The following is a 22490-nucleotide window of genomic DNA, read 5'->3' as shown; positions in this document are numbered from 1 at the left end:
CAAGAGATAGCACAGGAGATAGTAAAGTGCATGGACTAAAGATGGACCCTAGCCTCAAATCTCAGATCCAGATCCTCTCCGGAAGTTCAAGGCTATTCAGAGGTAGAGGGTTGCTTTGAGCCATTATTGCGATTAAGAGAAGCCACATCATCTTCATTCAAGATCAAGAGTATTGAGGTCTGGGTTTTTTCTTGTCCCCAGACAAGAAAAGCATTTGGGTACACAGATAACTGTGGGTTGGTAAGAAAACATCGCTATTTTCTGCAAGCAGGTGCCCAGCCAGAAATAACTCTACTTTAGTAGAAACATCTGGCACACCTTTCAGCAACATAGCACCTCCAAGGTCGAGCAGGTAAACCTGGGTATTCTTACAAAAGAGAGGTCAAAATTTCTAATTCTGGACTTGATATAGACTCTTTCTGTGGAGCTGGGCAAATAACTTAACTGCTTTATCTTATTTTCCTCACTTGTAAAAAAAGACCACCACCTACCACAGGCACGCAGTGAGGATGAGTTAACTGTCTGTATAACACTTTAAAGACAAACAGTTGCTACATAAATGCTACTCGCCCACATCATTCCATGTATTGATCAAAAAGCGGATTCACCCCAATACTATTTTCTCAGAAACAAATAGTCTTAGCCTAAGTCTCCGCAGTAACTAAGCTCCTCTAAATGTACAGTGCTTGTTTTACTGTATGTTAACGAAAGAGAGGGGCAAAAGATAGTATGTATACGGCTAATAAAATGGATTTTTTATATTCACATGGTATATACTGAAGGCTTTGATTATCCAGAGGATTAGCTTTTACAGTAAACACTCATCTGTCATACTTAAAATACGATTCTTCACATCTTGCATGTCCTATAAAAGAAGCAAAAAGGTTATGCTGTCCTCTCTTTCACAGTCAACAGCAGAAAACAAACATGGGTCATTTCATCTTTTATCATTCTTCTCTCCCTACCTGTTTTGTCAAATAAGCCCTCCTCAGGTGCTCCAGTCTAGTGGTCATGGGGTCTATTTGAGCAAGCTGCATGTACACCAACCAGCCTTCCTATTCATCACAGTCTGCCATGAAGTCTCTTGATAGCTTCTGTTCATTTGTCCATAGACTCAGAAGACGTGAAAAGTCTGAAAGGGAGATCGGGAAAGGTTAATTGGTTTCATTGACCATCTGTTTGTGCTGTGAATAAATGCTGAGAATAACGTGTAATAAATGGCATCTACAAGGATTAAATAAATCAATTCCAAGGATTAGAAGTAACCTATAGATTGTGTTAATGGAGCAGGAGTCTATGTAACAAAATCAGTCTTACTGAGATGTAAAGCCTTAAGACCTGTGGGGGATACCAGAGCAAGGTTTCCCAGGAAGCCTGAAGGTGAAGTGGGAAAAGAAAACAATTAGAGATATCCAATCAAAATTTGAGCAGATACTGGGAGGATTACAAAAGGAGGACACAGACTAGACCCCCGTCATTGAAAAAACAACAGCAAATGTGTAATCGCTTTGCCTTTCTTGTTTTCTCTTTGTTACACTCCACTTCCATGTAGCACTTGGAAGTTCCTGCACTGAAAGCATCCATTTTAGATACTTTTAATACCTCACTAGTGCCTCACTAGTGCCTTCCATTCAAGGCTCTCAAAGTATTTAAATACTTAATTGAATTTGGCCTCACACTGCCATGAAGTAGGTGAATCGAGATATCACAGAGCTGGGAACACAATTCCAGTCTTCTTACCAGTCCTGTGCTTTAACTGCTAGACCACCCGTACAATTTTCAAAAGCACCTACATGATTTAGGAGCCTGATTTCCAGATTTTGAAGATACTTAGGTGCCTTCAGATTCAGGTAGGCACCTAGTTGAATTTTCAAAAGCACCTCGGTGCCTAACTCCCACTGATTTCTATGGGAGTTAAGCACCTAAATACCTTTGCGTTTCTGGGCCTACAGGCTTAAGTCACTTTTGAAAGTGGAACTTAGGCCCTTTTCAAAATTTTACCCCACACTTCCTCTCCCTCTTCAGCTCATCTAAAATCTTCCAAGTCCCAGTTTAGAAGTGTGGCTCCTTTAAAGATTAAAGGAAAAAGAAAAACTCACAGCTTCATACATATATCCGGCATTTTCCAAAAAAACCCAACCCGCTCTAAGGCCAACCCATTTTCACAAGAGGGGAAAGAAAAGGAATGCGCAGACCTGCCCCAAGTTGCTAATCTCTTTCTGCTTCTTCCCCTCTCTCCTTCTTAAAAATAGTACCAGCTGTTTTGAAGAATTCTGGCACTATACAGCAATGCAGCTGAAGATACTACAAGTTATAATCAATTACCTCTTACAACAAATTGATCACATTAAGTAGCTACTGTATTTCAACATCTAAATGCATCCTTATTACCACCTTTGATTTAATTTTTGTTAGTGGGATCATGACAAATTGTTGACAAGCATTTGAATTATGTATTAATAAGTGATTGGTGGTACACTTCCCTCTCTCCCACCCAAAAATGGCCTAATGCCATCAAGGTAACTGAAAACTACTACAAAAAGAACAGGAGGACTTGCGTCACCTTAGGGACGAACAAATTTATTGGAGCCTAAGCTTTCGTGAGCTACAGCCCACTTCATCGGATAACCTGAAAACTACTATGTTAGACTAAAAGATGTGGAATGAAGAGCCGAAAAAAAAGGCCACAGTTCAAGGTGGGAAGTGATGGTGCAGCTCCCCAGCTGCATGGGGGAGGGGAGGTGCGGAAGAGGATCTGTAGCTAACCTAGCAAGGTGTGCTTTGGAGTTACTTTTCTTTATGTAATTGTCATTTATTATAATTATTATTTCTACGGCGGTAGTCCCTGCAAGCCCTGGTCATGGATCAAAGCCTACACACACACACACGCTGGTACCTGTCCCCAGAAGCTTACAATCTAACCATTAGGTGTGCATTAAACCAATGAGTGAAACTGAACCATTCTATAGAGGGCACTGCAGTACCCACCATGGGATGAAAGACTGGAGGTCTCTAGTTGAAAGATCATTTTTAAAGCACCTTTAAAATTACCATACTGGATCAGACCCAGTTGTCCATCTAATTTAGTATATTGTCTCTGACAGTGCCAGAATCAAACATAAAAGAAAAATACAACGCAGTGGATAACAATGAATGAAACAGCCCATAGATGAAGTTTAATTCTAACCTCCAGCAGAGGCAATTTTCAGTTGTAGAAATAAAGCCATATTGGTTGTAGAAATAAAGCCATATTGTCTTGTGTATAGCGTTCTCCTGATGTGTGGCCCATACTCTCTAGGCGATGTTTTAACAATAAAGCAAAGGCGAATTTGCACTGTGCTTGCATTTGCAGAATATTGATATGCGTATAGGCATAGCCACAAAGTCTGGTCCAAGATAGCTTCTTGAAAAGAAAGCTTTGGAACCAATATATTGAACAGAAATTGAATGATTTTAAATTCAGTCTCAAAATGAGCATCAGGGCCATCCTCAGGCATATGCAGCATACACAGCTGCGTAGGGCACCCCAAAATTTTGGGCACCCCCAGGTCTTAGTGTCTGCCCTCCCGCCTCTTCCTATCCCTGTTCTGACCCTTCCTGTAGGCTTCCACCACAGCTGGCTGCTGCAGACTGGTGAGTCTTCCTCGGAGGAGATCTAGTATTTAAAAGTGAAAAGGACTTCCAGCCTGCCAGGCCTATTAGCACAACATTGAAACTGTTAAAGAGCCATTCAAGTGGTAATGAAGCCAATTAATAGGCATTTGCTAACCTCCAGGTATATATTGTCAGCTTCTGAATTTACTGACAAGAACAGTTGTGCATTACTGTAATATTTACTCAGAACATGTTAGTCTACAGGACCTTAGTTTAAAATTTGCTTTAAAAATATTTCATTAGTGTGTTGCAGGAGATTATAAAAATCACATCTCTAAAAAACCCTTGCATAGATTTTTAGATGCACAATCCGAGTATTCATCTTTAGCCTTAGATGCTTGGATCTTCAGACACAGTTTTTTAAAATAAATCCTTCAAAACACCCCCCTATCTAAAATACACATGCTAGCCCGGGCTGCCATCAGGCATAGGGGCACCAGTTTAATAATACTGCATAGTGCCCCACAAAGGACGGCCCCGATAAGCTGGATCCTGCTGTCACTGAAGTCAATATACAACTCCACTGGCTTCAGTGGGAGCTGGCTCAGACTCAGACAGTTGTTGGATGTTTGTTAAGTCATGCTTTCCATCATGTGTACATGGGGTGCCATAAAAAACTCCCTAATAACTGTGGCACTGCAGTATTTTCTACTCTAACTCACGAAAGCTCATGCTCAGATAAATTGGTTAGTCTCTAAGGTGCCACAAGTACGCCTTTTCTTTTTGCAAATACAGACTAACATGGCTGTTACTCTGAAACCTACACATACAGCAGTAACTGGCAACCACTGGACATGTGACGTTAAAATATAACAAGGGAAAATGAAGCACAATAGGGTGCATCATGGCAAAAATATATTTCCTTTCCCTTTCGCTTCCTCAGGGTTTACAGTCACATCAGGTGGCGGTGGTATTATTCATATAGAAGCGATGTCAGAAGGAACTGGGGGGGAAGATATCAAATATACAGATTAGCAGAAAGAATGTGAACAGAAAACATTTAAGAAACTCACTCTCTGGGGAAGAAAGAAGAAAGTTCCTACTGATCACATTCACATTAGAGCGCTTTCAGGTCTTTTATTTTTGTTGAACTTCCCTAGATAATTCAGATAGACCAGGACATTCAGTAGAGATGAATGGACTGACAGAGTTTCAGATGAGCTACAATAGGTCATAAAATATGGCCAACTTTCTTGTAATAGATTGTCTCTACACATATCCAGTGGCACTCAGAATTACCTCAGCGAAAGCCTGATTCCTCTGAATTTCATTTTCAGAATCATAAAAATGGTTCAAAAGAAATATTTTTTATGAATAGGAAGAATTATTCATGTCAGAGTAAATTTGTTACTCAGACTTCATCAGCGGATTTCAGGCATTGTACATGCCATGTGTAATTAGGGTGACCAGATGTCCCAATTTTATAGGGACAGTCCCAATATTTGGGGCTTTTTCTTATATAGGTACCTATTACCCTCCACCCCCTGTCCCAATTTTTCACATCTGCTGTCTGGTCACTCTGTGTAATATCTTGCTTAAAATACACCTTATTGAGACAGTAGTGATGATTCATTGGCGATCCCTCGATTAGAGAATGATCTCTACCACGGATTTACGTATAGGTCCTGAGATGACTTAGGAGTCCGATCCTGGAACTGCAATCCGCCCGCAGTAGGTACAGACATTTTGTGGCAGGTCAGTGGCCTGCTGGGAGACAGTTATTTCCTTCCTCCTCTCTCTTTTCAACTTAGAGGGCAAAGCACTTCTCCTCGAATCGGGCCACTGCCTGATGGAGAATATGGTGCCTTTGGGGTCAGTTAGTGGTTTGCTCTTCCCATCTTGTGATGTCCACATCAGTTTTCTTATATGCTTTCAGTGTGTCTTTGTAGTATTTCCTCTGACCATGGGTGAGCTGAGAGTAGAGGACTTGTTTGGGAGGCAAGAGTCTGGCATCCACACACAATGTCCAGCCCAGCGAAGTTGGTGCATGAGGATCATTGCTTCAATGCTGGTGACATTGGCTTCAGTGAGGATGCTGGCGTTAGTGCAGCAATCTTGCCACTTGATGCACAGGATCTTCTGGAGACATTGTTGGTGATACCTCTCCAAACTCTTCAGGTGCTGTCGATAGATCAAGGTTTTGCATCCATAGAACGGTGTAGGAACAACAGTTGTCTTATAGACCTGAATCTTGGTGTCCTGCCATAGGTCACCGTCCATGAAAACTGCATTGGATCAATTTCCCAAAGGGAGCACTTGCGCACTAGATCCTGTGCTGGATCTTACTGTTGATTTTTGCATTTTGAGAAAGTTGGCTGCCACCTATACCAATATTGAGTGAGAGTCCCAGGCTTCAGTAAACTTGTGCAAGAAAATCCAATATGGACTGAAGGTTATTCTCAGTGTGCACAAGGATGACACAATCATCAGCATACTGAAGATCAGTAATGGATGCCCTGAAGACTTTAGACTTCGAACAGAGACATCGAAGATTAAAGAGCCAAACATCCATTCCATACTGAATGTCAACTCCACTAGGGAGATGATCTTTAATGAGGACCAAAATGACTGCTAAATAGATGGAAAACAGGGTTAGGGCAACAACAGATCCTTGCTTAACCCCAGTTTTGATGATGAAAGATTCCATCTCAAGGTCACTACAGACAACCGTGGCAGTCATCTGATAATGGAGAAGCCTTAGGACCTTAATAAATTTTGGAGGGCAGCCAAATCTAGCCAACACCTTCCACAGAGCTTCACAATTGACAGAGTCAAAGGCCTTTGTCAAATCAATGAAAGCCATGTACAGGTCCTGATTTTGTTCCCAAGACATTTCCTGGATTTGGCGGGTAACGAAGATCATGTCAGTTGTCCAGAGAGACAGTAGCATAGGATATACAGAACGCCTAGGCTTGGAAGGATTCAATTTGAGTCAGGAAATGCCGATTTCACTGAACTCACAAACCCATAAAAAATATTTCCATCTATAATCATCAAAATTTACAGATAGGCAAAAGTACAAAAAATGCTGCTTGAGAACTTAGAGTTTAATTTAAGGATATTTACTTTGTATATTTTGACATGTGATGTTGACAATTTATAGTTAAACAGTTATAAAGCTTTAACTTTTTAACTCTGTGTCTACTGTCATTAAATAATTGTCCATCCCCACCCAACCCCGTTTGATCCCCTGATAATATCCCACCACTGTGAAAATTTAAATGAAAAATGGAAAAAATCCTTTAAAAAAATCAATACTATCTAGCAAATTTATAAAAAATAAAAATCTAATTCTGCCAAACCTAACTGTATCTTATGTGTGTGTGTCTTTGAAAGAGAGATGAGAGTCTGGAGGAATTAACTGTTTCGTTCAGATAAAATGAAAATTAACAAATCTTTGCCCCATCCTTGAGCCCAACCCTGCCCAAAACTTCTCTGAAGTTTGAAAAAGTTTACTAATTTAAAAAAAAAACAACCTGTAACTGATGAATAGCATTATAAATGGTCTGAACAAGAAGATCAAACCCTGATACATACAGAAAACATCTCTTTGTAAACTTAACATCAATTGATGGAGAAGTGTGTCCAACGAAGGGGAGTGGGGGAAGGTCACCTTCTGACTTTGACACTTTAAAAAAACTTCAAGTTTGAATCGACCCACTGCTCAAGAGGAGTTGATAGAAAAGCCAGAACAGACATGTTCTTCCTCTGGCCACAGGGAGTTTCATGGGAACAGAAAGTTCCAAAAAATTTCAACTCTGAAATATTGAATTGTTTTGTTTTGACATCTTTGATCAAAATTACATGGTTCAACATTCCCGAATCTAAATATTTCATTTCTACTTGTTTTGAGATTAATCTATGTCCCCCTGAGCTGCTGGAGTGCTTCATGGTATTTGTAGTTCAGGTGTCTCATGTCCCCATTCTCCTCTATGGGTTGGGTTCTGGATCTGGACTACATGTCCCATGATGCCCTATAACAGTTCAACTGGCAGGAATACTGCGGTACATCATAGGAGATGTAGTCCACCCAGGCAGTCTGGCCCACAAAAGAAAATGCAAGCATGAGGCACCCAAACTACAACTCCCATAAGGTACTGTGGCCACTCAGGCAGACAATTCAATACCAAACTGACCCAAATCAAAATATTTCAATTTGTTTCCAAAAAAAATGTTTTGATGTGGGTCAACATAACATGAAACAAAAGTTTGGCAAAAATCAACATTTTTCCCCCAAGGAAAATGTTTAGTTTTGTAGCGATTACATTTTAAATCCAAAAGGCATTTCCACAGGAAATTCTGAATCAGCTATAGCAGATGTTCCCAAACAGTGTTCCACGAGCTCCATTCAGGTGGTCCACAGATAGTTCCCTCTAAGGTGTGCACCTGGGTGGCTGCAAACGAGAGAAAGAAAAGCCGCCCACCTAATTCGTGGAGCCATGCAGGTGTGGCTCCATTAGGTGCCTGGACCCTGGAGAAGATGCACATGTAAGGTAAGGTGGTGGCCTTGGGGGGAATAGTGGGTAGATGGGAAGGGGCAGTGGGGTGAAAAGAGGGGTGGGAAGAATTTGGGACATGCAGGGCTGTGGTGGCCAGAGAAAGAGGTGACTTTCCCTAGTTCCAGGGCTGCGACTGCCGGAGAGTGATCCCACCTCGCTTTCCCAGCCCCAGCTCGGGCACTGCTGCGGCGGGGGAGAGAGGGCACATCCATCGCATTAGAAATGTAAGACTACTGATATTAAAATATGAGTTGTGTGCTTTTATTTGTAGAACAAAAAAACTATTATTAAGATATTTTTTATATAGTGCTTTTATCCAGAGCGCTTTATATATAGTTAGCTAATGGTACAAACAACATTTGGAAAGATCACTAAGTGATCTGCCAAGACCCTCAGCAATTTTCAGGTGGTCTGCGGAAAAAAATAAGTTTGAGAACCACTGAGCTATAGAAAACACCATCTTATAGGGCAAGGGTAAAAAGTATAAACATTTTATTTCCTCTGAAAAAGAAACGCTAATTGCTTTGGTGCTGTTCACATTGGCCTTGTTTTTATGTCTTTTTACATCTGGAACCATTAAAGATTGGTTAGCTAAAGTGTGCCATAAAAACAGGGGAATTCAACTTCACCAGCTTATGGAGGCATTCAGACAATACCTTATCCTAAGCCCCACTTACCCCCTACTTACTTTGCGATATTGCATATCATGCAATATTAGGCTTCCACCGCAATTTTCATTTTAATTAGCTTACTTTGCACAGTCCACAATTTTGCTTACATTTTAAGGTTTGCAACACACTTATTTCCCTCATTGGTTCAGAACAACCCCATTTACCTGAGCTGACAGCAGCTGAGGCTCAGGCTGCATTAATGATTGTATTATAGTTGCAGCAAAATGTCTGGTTATCAAAAATATTAGCAGGCCTAACATATACTTGAGTGTTTATATTGCTGTGGCAATTTCTTCTTAAATATGTTCTCTCTGGTTTTTCCAAATTACCACAATTAATAAAGGTCCATTATTAATTTTGCATGATTTTCCATGTCTTGTCCGCAACTCAGCCGCAAATATTTGATAATCATCCCGCAATTCAAGTAGGGCTTTAGTCCATACCAACATAACAGGGAGAGAGACTTTTTTTTTTTAAAAGGAAAATCTGACAGAAAATTGTGCTTTTGTGGCCAGTTGTCTTTGTAATAATACACCATGAGACTTGAGATCTTCAAAGCACTTTTTAAACACTGCACTCACATGAGGTAAGTAAATTTTTATCCTCATTTCACAGACATGCAAACTAATATGAAGCAGCCAGAATAAAATGACACACTCAGAGAGCTGTTACTAGAACTCAGAAGTAGAGATGAGTGAATAGCTGAATTTTTGGTTTGGTGACCAAAAGTAAAAAAAATTGTTTAACAGAATCACAGAAATATAGGGCTAGAAGGGACCTTGAGAAGTCATCAAGTCCAGCCCCCGCGCTGAGGCAAGACAAGTAAACCTAAACTATCCCTGTGTGTTTGTCTAACCTGTTCTTAAAAACCTCTAATGATGGGCATTCCAGGACTTTCCTTAAAAGCCTATTTCAGAGTTTTTTAACTACCCTTATCATTCAAAAATTATTCCTAATATCTAACCTAAAATCTCATTTACTGCAGATTAACCCAATTTCTTCTTGTCCTACCTTTAGATGATCATAGACCTCTTTATAATGGCCCTCAACATATTTGGGCTATGCCTCCATAAGCTGGTGAAGTTGAAATCCCCTGTTTTTATGGCACACTTTAGCTAACCAATCTTTAATGGTTCCAGATGTAAAAAGACAAAAACAAGGCTAATGTGAACAGCACCAAAGCAATTAGCTTTTCTTTTTCAGAGGAAATAAAATGTTTATACTTTTTACCCTTGCCCCGTAAGATGGTGTTATCAGGTCCGCCCCTCCCACATCTTCTTTTCTCAAGACTTTATAAGCCTAAGTTTTCTTAATGTTTTCTCATAGGTCAGGTTTTCTACTTTTTTTTTTTTTTGCTCTTCTCTATCTACACTCTCCAGTTTGTCTACATCTTTCCTGAAGAATAGTGCTCAGAATTGGACACACTATCCTAGCTGAGGCCTCACCAGTGCTGAGTAGTGTGTCTTACATACAGCCCTCCAGTTAATACAGCCAAAATGATATTAGCCTTTTTTGCAACTGCATCACATTGTCAACAAACAATGTTTCATTCGACCCAAATTTTTTTTTTATTTCATTGTTTTCATGTGTTTTGGTACCCCTTTCTTTAAAAAAAACAATCTAAAATCCAAAACAAAGTCTTGTTTCAAAATGAAAAGCCAAAATGTTTTTGTTTTGACCACTTCAAAATGGAACCATTTTACTTTTTCAAAAATTTATCTTTTTTCAGATGAAACTATTTGCAAATAGTTTCAGTGCCCCCAGAACTGCAATATTATTTATTTATTTATTTAGGACAAGCTTACTATTAATTGAAAAAACAATATAGGCCCAGCTTTACTCAGAAGTTTCTGGCTTTCAGTCCTGTGCGTGGAACACTAGGTCTAAGGTCTCTCTCATTGTGCTTACACACTTTTTTTTGAAAAAAATAAGTGCATACACAGGTAAGAATGTGTGATCTGCAGTTGTTTTACTGGGTATAAAAACAACTACCAATGCAATAAGACCCTAGGTCACGATGCTGGCTCCAAATCAGTTCTGACTTCCACCACGAATACAAAGAACAAATCAGTTTCACAATAACTATCCTGAAAAGAACAAGCTCAATTCAGCAAATCCAAAAGGTTTCAGAGTAACAGCCGTGTTAGTCTGTATTCGCAAAAAGAAAAGGAGTACTTGTGGCACCTTAGAGACTAATAAGGTGCCACAAGTACTCCTTTTCTTTTTGCAAATCCAAAAGGTTTCATTACTGGAGATATTTTTATTACTTTTATACTTTTCCTCTATTTTTTCTTTCCCCTTTCATCCCTGTGCCTTCCAGAGTGCATCACTTAAGAGCAACATCACAAGTAGGGCCTCATCTCACCAGAGTCTAGCAACTTTCACTGGTAACCAGCAACCTGTGTGAAAACAGCACTACAAGGTCACTCAAATGATTTTTCCTTCAAGATTTTCTACCCACTTCACTACAGGCAGCCTATCTGATAAATGAATCCTTCAACTGAAGCATCAGGGCTGAAGTGCCCACTACAGGGAGCTTACGTTCCCACACTCATTTCTAGGAGTTCAAAATTAAGTTCTACATAAATAAGTCACTTCAGAATAACCTTGTGCGGAGAGCAATACCACCCCCACCAAATCCAAAAACCCACCACATCCCTCCAACACAGAGAAGCACCACAGTTACTGATATTTTAACATGCTTAAGCTCTGGACACTGATGCTACCAGAACTATTGGGAAGGAATTATTCCAGCAGTGATTCTAACCTTTGGATACTACTGCATTTTGCAATAGTATTCAGCACATACGTTGACTAGGATCTCAGTTAGGATAATCCCTGGAACTCCAGTCCTTAGAGGCCCCATGTGAATCAAGGGTCAGATTTAAAATGTATAATGCATTGCTTGCATTAGACTAGAACCCAATCATGCGCTCATCGAAATCCATGGGAGTTTTTGCCATCATTTCCACAGGGAACAGGAGCTGGTCTTTGCTCTTTGCTATTCCGAGAGCTCCCTAAAATGCCTCACTGAATGTCATCTTAAAAATCCTACCACCACCACGAGAATAGAGGAAATGTTTTATCCCAAACCCCACAAAAAGTTAAACTGAAAGATACCACAATATACACTAGCAAATTCTCTAGCTGTATGTGACATTACAGATAATCTACTGAAAATATTGTCAGTATACATCCATGTTCCTGCTGCTCTAAAGGGATGAAAGAAAAGTACATAACTAAAGAATAGCATTTTTCTCATAGTGAACTGAAATAAATAAATAAATAAATATAGTGATGGGACACACTGAATCTGACCTCACTTTAAAATAGATGCATTGGGTTTTGGTTTTTTTTAAACCCAGAGTCGCTTGGAAAGAAAAATAATTTCTGATTCACCAATTCTGGCGAGTTCTTCGACATAATTTGAACATGAGATTACTGGGGGATTTAATTGTTTTTGGTTTTTTGTTTTTTTTTTTAAATTAGACACAGATTTTAACCTTCAGATTCTAGATGACTGTTGGATCATATTAAAGAAGTTCTGTATTGAAATCACAAATGAGTTTGATTCCCCAGAGTTTAAATTCCAGGGTATTACTAATGAAGAGGTCTCTTGGTTTTTGGTACTGTTTCTCTCCCTCCATGCGTGAAACTTGCAAGCTGCTAATTGCGTTAGTACATTCTAAGACAGAGTCTGTTCTCAAAGCAATTCAGAGAGAGAGAGACTCAAAGCAATACTCGAACAACAGAAACAGCACCCAGAGACTCCCCGCCCTTTTGTTGTATTAACAATTGTTATTAAAATAGAGATAGAGGATGTATGTGGATGGATGCTTGGTGTGGATAATAACTGAATGATCAGGGAGGTGCCAGCCTAAGAATCCAGTGTCCATCGGCTGAAGAAGGCGTCAAGTGGAAATAACCAAAGGACCCCCTGCCCCCCCCCCCCCAGAGGGCAGACTGGAATCCACCCAACAGCCTCAAGAATGGGAGAACCAAAGAACAAGATAACATCTAGCAGCACGGAGCCATCAGGAATGTGCTATCTGCTGATTGATTCAGCAACAGCATGATGAAGCAATTCCCATAGACTGGCATACGAAGAAATTCCTATAAAAATAGACTCTAAAAAGTGAGAACTTTGGGGTCTGATTCTGCAAACCAACTTCCAGGAGCATCAGATGAGCATAACAACTTTGCAGAACCTGTGTGTGTGTGTGTGTGTGTAAATATGAGATTGAATGGAATGTTATAGCTATAACTAACTGCTTACTATGATTCTTTCTGTATTCACAATAAATGTGGTATTTTTCCTTTTTCCCTTTAATAAGATCCTGCTGGTTTTTATTTTATTGGTATAACATGATGACAGCTAGACTTCAACCTAGGTCCCCCACATCCCAGAAAAGTGTCCTAACCACTGGGTTATTCAGAGGTACAGTCTCTCATATTTCTTTGCAAAAAGGTCACAGTTTTGTTCCAATACGAAAACAAATTCTGAAACCCCAACATTTCATTAACTGGAATTTTTGTTTTTCCAGCCAGCCCTAGTATTTCTTGAGATTGGATAGGGACATATTAATGTATGTGGTAGAACTGCTCTCTTTTCATATTGCAGCTGGTAGTATGATCTGACACTACAATGTGTTCACATCTGTCAAGTAAAAAGTTCTTTAGAACAAATGTAAAAGGACAAAGCCTTTGAGAAAATGCTGTGATAATTCTTCATGGTCAATGGGCTCATACACTTGTATTTTACTTTATTATCCCACTATATTAGGGACACTAAGGTATTGCCATCTATGCTTGACCTAGTAATTAGAGTCATTCACAACGCATCATTATTAAATGGTAGGAGTCCTCTGTTATAAAACAGAAGGGCAGCCAGGCAGTTTATATAGAATAAAAATCCTCACGTGATCAGAGGACCTTTCCACTTTGAATCACCACATTTAATATTATGGATGTGACCAGTGGCTTGCTCCCTTCGTCGGATTTCTGGTTGATTGCTTTTGCTTGAGAATCCACATCTCCTTTCTTATCTGATCTCCTTCAATTCTCCTAAACCCAGAGAGCAGCGCTCCACATTTTAACACTGGCTATGAGCCCAAAGTAGCAAGATCAATTAGTCTTCATTTTGTGGATGCCATTTTTCTTTAGTCCCATTGGCTGGATGAACTCTTTGTGTGTTATATTGTTCCTAAATACAAGGCCTCTTGTATAAATAAGATACTTTTGCTAGCTATCAGACACATCAAATCCCTGCTCTGGTGCCCCCTCAATTTGCACCATGTTTAGTGAAAGATGTGAGGAATAGAGAATTCAGTTGAACTCCTAGGACTTAATTCCTATGGGGTGCAAAGCTCATGCACATTGTAGTTCAGAGAAAGCTGAAGATGGTGGCTCTAGGCTAGGTTTTCCACCTCCTGCAATCCTGGGTCTAGACTGCACTCACCCCCAGTATAACTTAGAGTAGCCACAAGTCTGCTCTAAGTTATGCCAACTGGAACAGGCTGTTGGGGACCATTCACCAGCTCCGACTGTCTGGTGTTACGTGCACTTGGTCTCTGCCCCTCACCATACCATCATGCCCCCTCCTCAACCCAGAAAGCCTCTCTTACACAGAGTGAGGGGCAGAGGGTGGCATAAAGCCAGTTTTATACCATCAGAGATTCCCCAGTTTCCCCCTTTAGGGCAGCTCTAAGGCCCCTTTCCACTGGAAGAATGGCACAAAGGAGAGTCATCATGGGCCAGGGATCTGGCCCACAATAAAGATGTGTAAAATATTTATTAATAGACAGAAGTATGACATATGCCAATAAGGTTGGAAGCAATATGATTTTGTCTATGCATGCACTTATACAGCTAATTCACGGGCTGTACAGATAGAATCATATGTACTAAATACATCCAGTGATGTAAAGGCAATGGGATCTACTGGCATGAGGTTTTTTCCCTGTGTGGAGGGAGACCCTTCTGCTCCCTAACAAATCCAGTTGCAGGATCAGCATCTAAGTTTGTACAAGAAACGTTTCCTTGTCAGGAACGGAAGTGTTCCTCTGTGCAGATAACAGCATCATTTTGGATAGAAAGATGTAGGCTCACTGCATTTTGTTTGTTTTCAGAGACTGGAACAGCTTCAAGGTTATCGAGTTACTCAAATCTCAGGATCAGTGTGGGGTTAAATCCATCCTCCTTGAAACGATTAATGATTGGGGTAGTTGATGCTTTTGAAGAAATAAAGACAAACAATAGCTGCCTACAACTTTTAATTTTCCATAAATGACTCAACTCTGATTGAAAAGTACAGGCTAAATTCGGTTCTCTGGAGATGGATTCTTAACAGCAGTGCCTGTATCTGTAAGATTCTATTATGTCATGTGTAGGAAACATTATTATTAATTCTAGTTCTGCAGTTTCTCGTTGGAGTCTGTTTTTGAAGTTTTTTGTTAAATTGCAACTTTTAGGTCTATATTTGAGTGACTAGGGAGATTGAAGTGTTCTCCGACTGGTTTTTTAATGTTATAATTCTTGACGTCTGATTTGTGTCCATTTATTCTTTTATGTAGAGACTGTCCAGTTTGGTCAATGTACATGGCAGAGGGGCATTGCTGGCACATGATGGCATATATCACATTGGTAGATGTGCAGGTGAACGAGCCCCTGATGGTGTGGCTGATGTGATTAGGTCCTATGATGGTGTCCCTTGAATAGATATGTGGACAGAGCTGGCAGGGTTTGTTACAAGGATAGGTTTCTGGGTTCGTGTTTTTGTTGTGTGGTTGCTGGTGAGTATTTGCTTCAGGTTGTGAGGGGGTGCTCTCTGTAAGTGAGGACTGGCCTGTCTCTCAAGGTCTGTGAGAGTGAGGGATCGTCCTTCAGGATAGGTTGAGGGCTGGAATTAATTTGCCAACTGGACACCATCAAATTAGGTCTGAATAGAGATTGGGAGTGGATGAGTCATTACACAAACTAAAAACTATTTCCCCATGCTAATTTTTCCCCCTATTTTTACTCACACCTTCTTGTCAACTGTTGGAAATGACTATAAAAGTGAGTTTTCCTCCTGCTGATAATAGCCCACTTTAATTGATTTGTCTCACTAGTTAGTAAGGCAATCCCCATCTTTTCATGTTGTGTGTGTCTCCCTACTGTATTTTCCACTCCCTACATCTGATGAAGTGGGTTTTAGCCCACGAAAGCTTATGCCCAAATAAATTTGTTAGTCTAAGATGCCACAAGTACTCCTCGTTCATTCTACCCATAGCATCGCATTGTACACAAACACACATTTATATAACAAAATTTTTTAAAAAAATCTTTGCCTCCCACTGCAAAGTGTTTTTGTACATCCTTTTGAGATCTGTCAAAACCTGTGAAAAGATGGAGGTTTTTCTATACTGTGTATTATTGAACGCAACAGTCAGCCCTCTAGAACTCATCATTGATTGAGATAGATGAAGCTATTTAAAAAAAACCCACCTAATGAAGTCTCTTTGGAGCCTCTGAAACTCCACAGTAAAGATAAATGAGAAAATTTCTTGATATCTGTAATTTAAAATAATGGCTATCAGGCCTGATGCTGTTTTCAAGGTTTATTGAATTTTTATATCAACTTCTACATTCTACATGTAATTGAAACCCGAGATTACTGTTTTTCTCTTGTGTCACATTTAAAATGCAAAAAAAGATAGCCTCTGTCACACTGTTACTTCACAGGAGGCTGATCACTATCACAGCTGATTTGATACTCTAGCTGCAATTGCTGTGTACATCAGTGGGGACATACAATGGGATAACTTCACCTATGGACATGTTTATTTGCCAGAGCATCAGGCAAGCATTTTGATAGCTCCAGGCTAACAATGACATGTCCCTTGTGAATTAATTTCTATTTGGACTAGCATTAGGACTGTTTAGATTAATCAATGTTGCCAACCCCCAAGCATTCAAATATCATGGGTCAGGCCCTCACAAATTATGAGATCAGTTTAAAAATCACCAGATTTTAAAAAACAAATAAATTTGTGGTTCTTTCTATCTGACTTCTTGGTTTCTGAGCCTTTAGGGTGCCCTCAGTTCACATTTTCAGGCTTTTCTCCACAGCCATGAGAGCTAGAAACTTACTAAAAGCTGAGATTCACAGTGTTACAACCTGGCCCAATAGACCACTGTATGGTCACCAGTCTGTTGCAAGTAGACCCAAGTGCTGGGTCACACACGCAGGGCCATCCTTGGGATTTATGGGGCCCTACGCAGTATTATTAAACTGGTGCCCCTATGCCAGACGGCAGCCCAGGCTCGCAGCCCTGGGGGGGGAGGGACGAGGCAGAAAAGGATACCGAGCCGCCTGGCCTACCTCACAGCGGTGGAGAGTCACAGTTCTCCGCAGAGACCCTTGTACCCTCTCCCTCACGCAGACTGCACGGCATCGGTGCATCCGGCTCTGTGAATATGACCTCTGCCTAAGGAGACTGCTGCAGGCACTGGGTGTGCAGGAGCAGATCCGTTCTTACCTGTTGTCATGGGCGGTGGGTGAAGCTGCCACTTGGGGAGGCTAGCTCCCCAGTCACCTCTTCTGCCTGTGGCTCCGCACATACTCCACCCCTGCTCTGCCCCAGGCCCCGCCCTCTCCCCACTGTCTCCCTCCTCCTCTTCCCTCCCTGCTCACCCCCTTCCAGCCAAATCCCTGAACCCAAATGAAGCAAACATTTGAAAATACCACTCTTCTGCAATTTCTTTCTAAAGAAAATGGAGCATGTTTTCCACTGCATGCCAGAAGGTGAAGACTGGACATGCAGAAAGTACCCAATTAAAAGCACTAAATTTGGGAATAAAAAAATGTTAGTCACGGGTTTTTTGATATGCCCTGAAGTTTGTCAGATTTATTTGCAAAAACTTTGTTGTAAGGGCAAATCAGCTCTCCTGCTGAATACAAAATTAAATATTATGGAACACATGATGCAGCTCTTCTCTGTTTTACATTTTCTTAATCAGTATTTCTAAACCGATTTTATATTTTAAATGTACTCTTAAGCCTTCATAAAGTAGGTTTCAGAGTAACAGCCGTGTTAGTCTGTCTTCGCAAAAAGAAAAGGAGTACTTGTGGCACCTTAGAGACTAACCAATTTATTTGAGCATAAGCTTTCGTGAGCTACAGCTCACTTCATCAGATGCATACTGTGGAAACTGCAGAAGACATTATATACACAGAGACCATGAAACAATACCTCCTCCCACCCCACTCTCCTGCTGGTAATAGCTTATCTAAAGTGATCACTCTCCTTACAATGTGTATGATAATCAAGTTGGGCCATTTCCAGCACAAATCCAGGTTCTCTCACCCCCCACCCCCATACACACACAAACTCACTCTCCTGCTGGTAATAGCTTATCCAAAGTGACCACTCTCCTTACAATGTGCATGATAATCAAGGTGGGCCATTTCCAGCACCTCTCACCCCCCCCCCTTTTTTTCCAAAAACCACACACACAAACTCACTCTCCTGCTGGTAATAGCTTATCCAAAGTGACCACTCTCCTTACAATGTGTATGAAAATCAAGGTGGGCCATTTCCAGCACAAATCCAGGTTTTCTCACCCCCCACAGTGGTCACTTTGGATAAGCTATTACCAGCAGGAGAGTGAATTTGTGTGTGTGGTTTTTGGAAAAAGGGGGGGGGGGTGAGAAAACCTGGATTTGTGCTGGAAATGGCCCACCTTGATTATCATACACATTGTAAGGAGAGTGATCACTTTAGATAAGCTATTACCAGCAGGAGAGTGGGGTGGGAGGAGGTATTGTTTCATGGTCTCTGTGTATATAATGTCTTCTGCAGTTTCCACAGTATGCATCCGATGAAGTGAGCTGTAGCTCACGAAAGCTTATGCTCAAATAAATTGGTTAGTCTCTAAGGTGCCACAAGTACTCCTTTCCTTCATAAAGTAATCATTCTAAATTACTACATATTTAACTCACTGAAACAAAGACATTTTAAATTAAATCAGTCACAGAGGTTTAGTGTATTCATAACAATGTTCATTGGTTTTAGAAAAAGGGAATGCTAATTTACTTTGTGTAATCTCCATAACAAGACACATGTTTATGAAATTTCACCAACTTTAAAAAAAAATGTTTCCAAAGATTTTAGGTATAACAAAGGATTTTATAATCTTACTAAGGTACTGATTTTGTTGGAGGGTTCTCTTAAAACTAGTTCATCAAATAGAAGTAAAGAAAAGGAAACTTATTTGTCCAGCTATCTGGAAGGAAAGGGGTGTTTGTCCTTTTAAGGACTCTCTTCAACAGGGAGGTGAAGGAAGAAAGGGATGGGCAGAAAGGACAGGAAGACTTTGGAAGCAAGTTTTTTGTACTGTAGTAATTAAAATTAAAATATGTATTTTAGAGAAGGGTGGTCTTCTGGAGGAGTTATTTAAAAAACGGTATGTCTGAAGATCCAAGCATTTAAGGCTAAAGATGAATACTCAGATTGTGCATCTAAAAATCTGTGCAAGGATTTTTTTAAGAGATGTGATTATATAAGCTCCAGCAACACACTAATGAAATATTTTTAAGCAAATTTTCAACAGCAGACTAACATGTTCTGAGTAAATATGACAGTAATGCTCAACTGTTTAGTCAGTAAATTCAGAAACTGACAGTATATACCTAGGGGTTGGCAAATGCCTGTTAAATGGCTTCTTTACCATTTGAATGGCTCTTTAACCATTTCAGTGTTGTGCTAGTAGGTCTGGCAGGCTGGAGGCTTTTTCACTTTTAAATACTAGATCCCCCCTGAAGGAAGACACACCAGGCTGCAGCAGCTAGCTGTGGGAGCCTGCAGAAAGGGACAGAACAGGGATAGGAAGAGCGGCGCATGAACACTAAAACCCAGGGGTGCCCCAAATTTTCAGGTGCCCTACACAGCTGCCTATGCCTAAGGACAGCACTGCACACGTGCTTCCAAGTCAATTGGAGTCTACTCACGGTTTCTAACTCTGGGTCCATAGGGCATGCTCCCGGGCTCAGACTTCTTATTTGATCCCCTCCCTTGGGGCATGGGACAATGCAACCGGGACACCCTAGATGCCAAAAACAGATCGGAGTCTTCCCAAATCAGACCTCTGTAACTTACACATACTCCCCCCCTGAGCTCCACCTACTCTGTGAGCTCTCTGGGCTCCTAGTTTAACCCTTTTGGGGACTACACTGCAGGAAAATAAGGAACACAGACTTAGCGAAAGAGTTTCTAAACCACAGACATATTACTCTTAAGGCATTCAAGCATTAGAGATCTTTGAAAACAGGAGCCCTAAGACCCACCTTCCCCATGTCTGATCTCACTCCTGCAAGTCTGAGATTTGTGAGCATTTCAGGCTGGGCAGAGTCCCTCCTGTCCTCTAACACATGTTGTGGTCAGCCCCCCTGAAAAGAGCAGCATTCTGCTCTGCTGTAAGACCTCTTTCAGAGTAGCAGCCGTGTTAGTCTGTATCCGCAAAAAGAACAGAAGTACTTGTGACACCTTAGAGACTAACAAATTTGTTAGTCTCTAAAGTGCCACAAGTACTCCTGTTCTTTTTGTAAGACCTGTCTCTCTGCTGGGTGCTTCACTGTGACGATCCAGTCCCCTCCTCATGTCACGCTTGCCCACCATGCTAGAAAAACCATTGTTCAAGGAGGGTGGGCAGGCAGCTGAGTCCTCTGTGGGCAACAGCCCCCAAAATTCCATCTTTGTGGCTTCCCAATGACTATCCTTCAAGGAGATAAAAGGTGCCTTTCTGAGAGAGAGGCAGTTGTCTGCCTTCCTCTGCAGCAGGTGGCACGAGTCACTAGTAGGTTTATACTAGCGTAAATGGCGAATTCTCGGTAACCTGAAGTCTTTAAACCATGATTTGAGGATTTCAGTAACTCAGCCAGAGGTTGGAGGCCTATTACAGGAGTAGGCGGATGAGGTTCTGTGGCCTGCAACATGCAGGAGGTCAAATTAGATCATCATGATAGCCCCTGCTGACCTTAAAGTCAATGAGAACGTAGTACAACAGCTTGCCCTCAGGCAAGCTGAGACATGCTCAACACAATACGAAAAGAAGTCTATAATTTGACACAGACGGATCCCACTGTCACTCTCCGCTCTGGCTGCACATTCTTTTCTTTTTTTAAAAAAGGCAATACATAGACTCACGATAAAAAAATCAGAGGGACTGCAGTGTAAGTCTGGGTCTGTAAAAGCGGCAAAGAGTCCTGTGGCACCTTAAAGACTAACAGACGTATCGGACCATAAGCTTGCATGGGTGAATATCCACTTCGTCGAATGCATGTCAAAGAAAAGAATCACTGGAGCTGGGCAACACTTGTGTGCTGCAGGTAAAGGTTTTCTCTTGCTTCGGCATGAGATTGCCTCAATGGTGTAGTTTCTCCATGACTGTCTAAAACGTTGCCAGGGACCACTTCAGTTGACAGAAGGCCTCAATTTGTGGCATTGTCACTTTGGGATCAAGAGGTGAGTGTTTCGGGTATCATACAAAACTTGAGCCCAAACCTTATGCTGCTTGGAATTTCAGCACAGTGTAGTGCTTTTTTTAAGTGGATAACAGCCTGCCCAACATTCCCTTTCTTAAGAAAGCAGCTACTAACATCCACACAGAGTACTGCATAGCACATAAATTCTACCAGAGTAATCAACTCCTCCTGGCCTTTCTTTGATGCACTGCTCCTTTAAGAACATAGTCAAAAATGCTAATATACACAACCAGACCCCTTATCAGCTTACAGAGCTGACATTCCAGTGTGTGTCATGAATATCACATGCGAGTCTGAAGGTGGACAATTCTAAGAGGGCTACCGTATGAATAAACTATTCCTTATGGTTATCCCAACCCAACTGACTATCTGCCCGTACAAGTCCAGTGCTTGTTTCCAAGCAGGAAGCTAGCTGAATCATTGCCTGTCTCTCAGAGGACAATGGTAAACAGTGTAGCCTAGGGATCTTGCTGGGCAGATCATTTAATCTCTGCACTTTAATTTCTCCATCTGTAGGACAGAGATTATATTTACACACCTCTGTCAGTCCCATATAAAAGTTGCTACGTAAGCGGGATCTATTACTGAAGCCACTGCAGTCCCAGTGTACAGCTTACTATGCTGGAGTGTTTTGAGATACCCAGGGATGTGAATGGCACTATACAAAGTGACTCTCTTGTCATGCCACATTGCCAAAGTTGCGATCAGTGGAAGTGCTCAATCTGAAGAGAAATAGCATGCGTCAGGCCTCTAAGAAACCATATTAGTTTTAAAATCATGAGCTTTTTTTTTTTATTTAAAAAAGTTAATTTGCCTTCTGGTTTGTGAGCATTTACGGTACTTCTTGGAACATGTGTTCAAGCTTCTCTCCACAACCAGAAGGGCTAGAAGCTTCCCCCACACACTTTTTTTTGGGGGGGGGTGGAGGGGGAGACGTAAATGAAGCCAAGATTCTCACATAATTGCTTGACTCCAGCAGCATGGCCTTTACAAAAAAAATAAAAAATAAAAATAAATACCTTCCTTCCAGCCTCTTTATGCCAGATAAAAGAGACCAAAAAAGATAGCGTTGCCAGGTGTTCTGTTTTGGACCAGAATCTCAGTCAAAATAGGGTTGCCAACTTTCTACTTGCACAAAACTGA

The 22490-nt window shown here is 41.0% G+C and overlaps 1 protein-coding gene across 1 annotated transcript in view; it reads right to left on the bottom strand.

Moving 5' to 3' along the window:
* The window catches only part of FSTL4 (follistatin like 4), a 775101-nt gene extending 755183 nt beyond the window's left edge, over positions 1 to 19918 (bottom strand). The window contains exons 1-2 of the mRNA XM_073355595.1: positions 19815 to 19918; positions 966 to 1132 (exon numbers count right to left, since the gene is read on the bottom strand). The gene's annotated coding sequence lies outside the window, so the exon portion shown is untranslated. The remainder of the gene's footprint in view (positions 1 to 965; positions 1133 to 19814) is intronic.
* Between the last annotated feature and the right edge of the window lie 2572 nt (positions 19919 to 22490).

Source organism: Lepidochelys kempii, chromosome 8 (genome assembly GCF_965140285.1).
Source record: "Lepidochelys kempii isolate rLepKem1 chromosome 8, rLepKem1.hap1, whole genome shotgun sequence".
NCBI lineage: Eukaryota > Metazoa > Chordata > Testudines > Cheloniidae > Lepidochelys > Lepidochelys kempii.
Note: the sequence above shows the minus strand (reverse complement) of the source record. Positions and strands in the feature narration are given on the sequence as shown.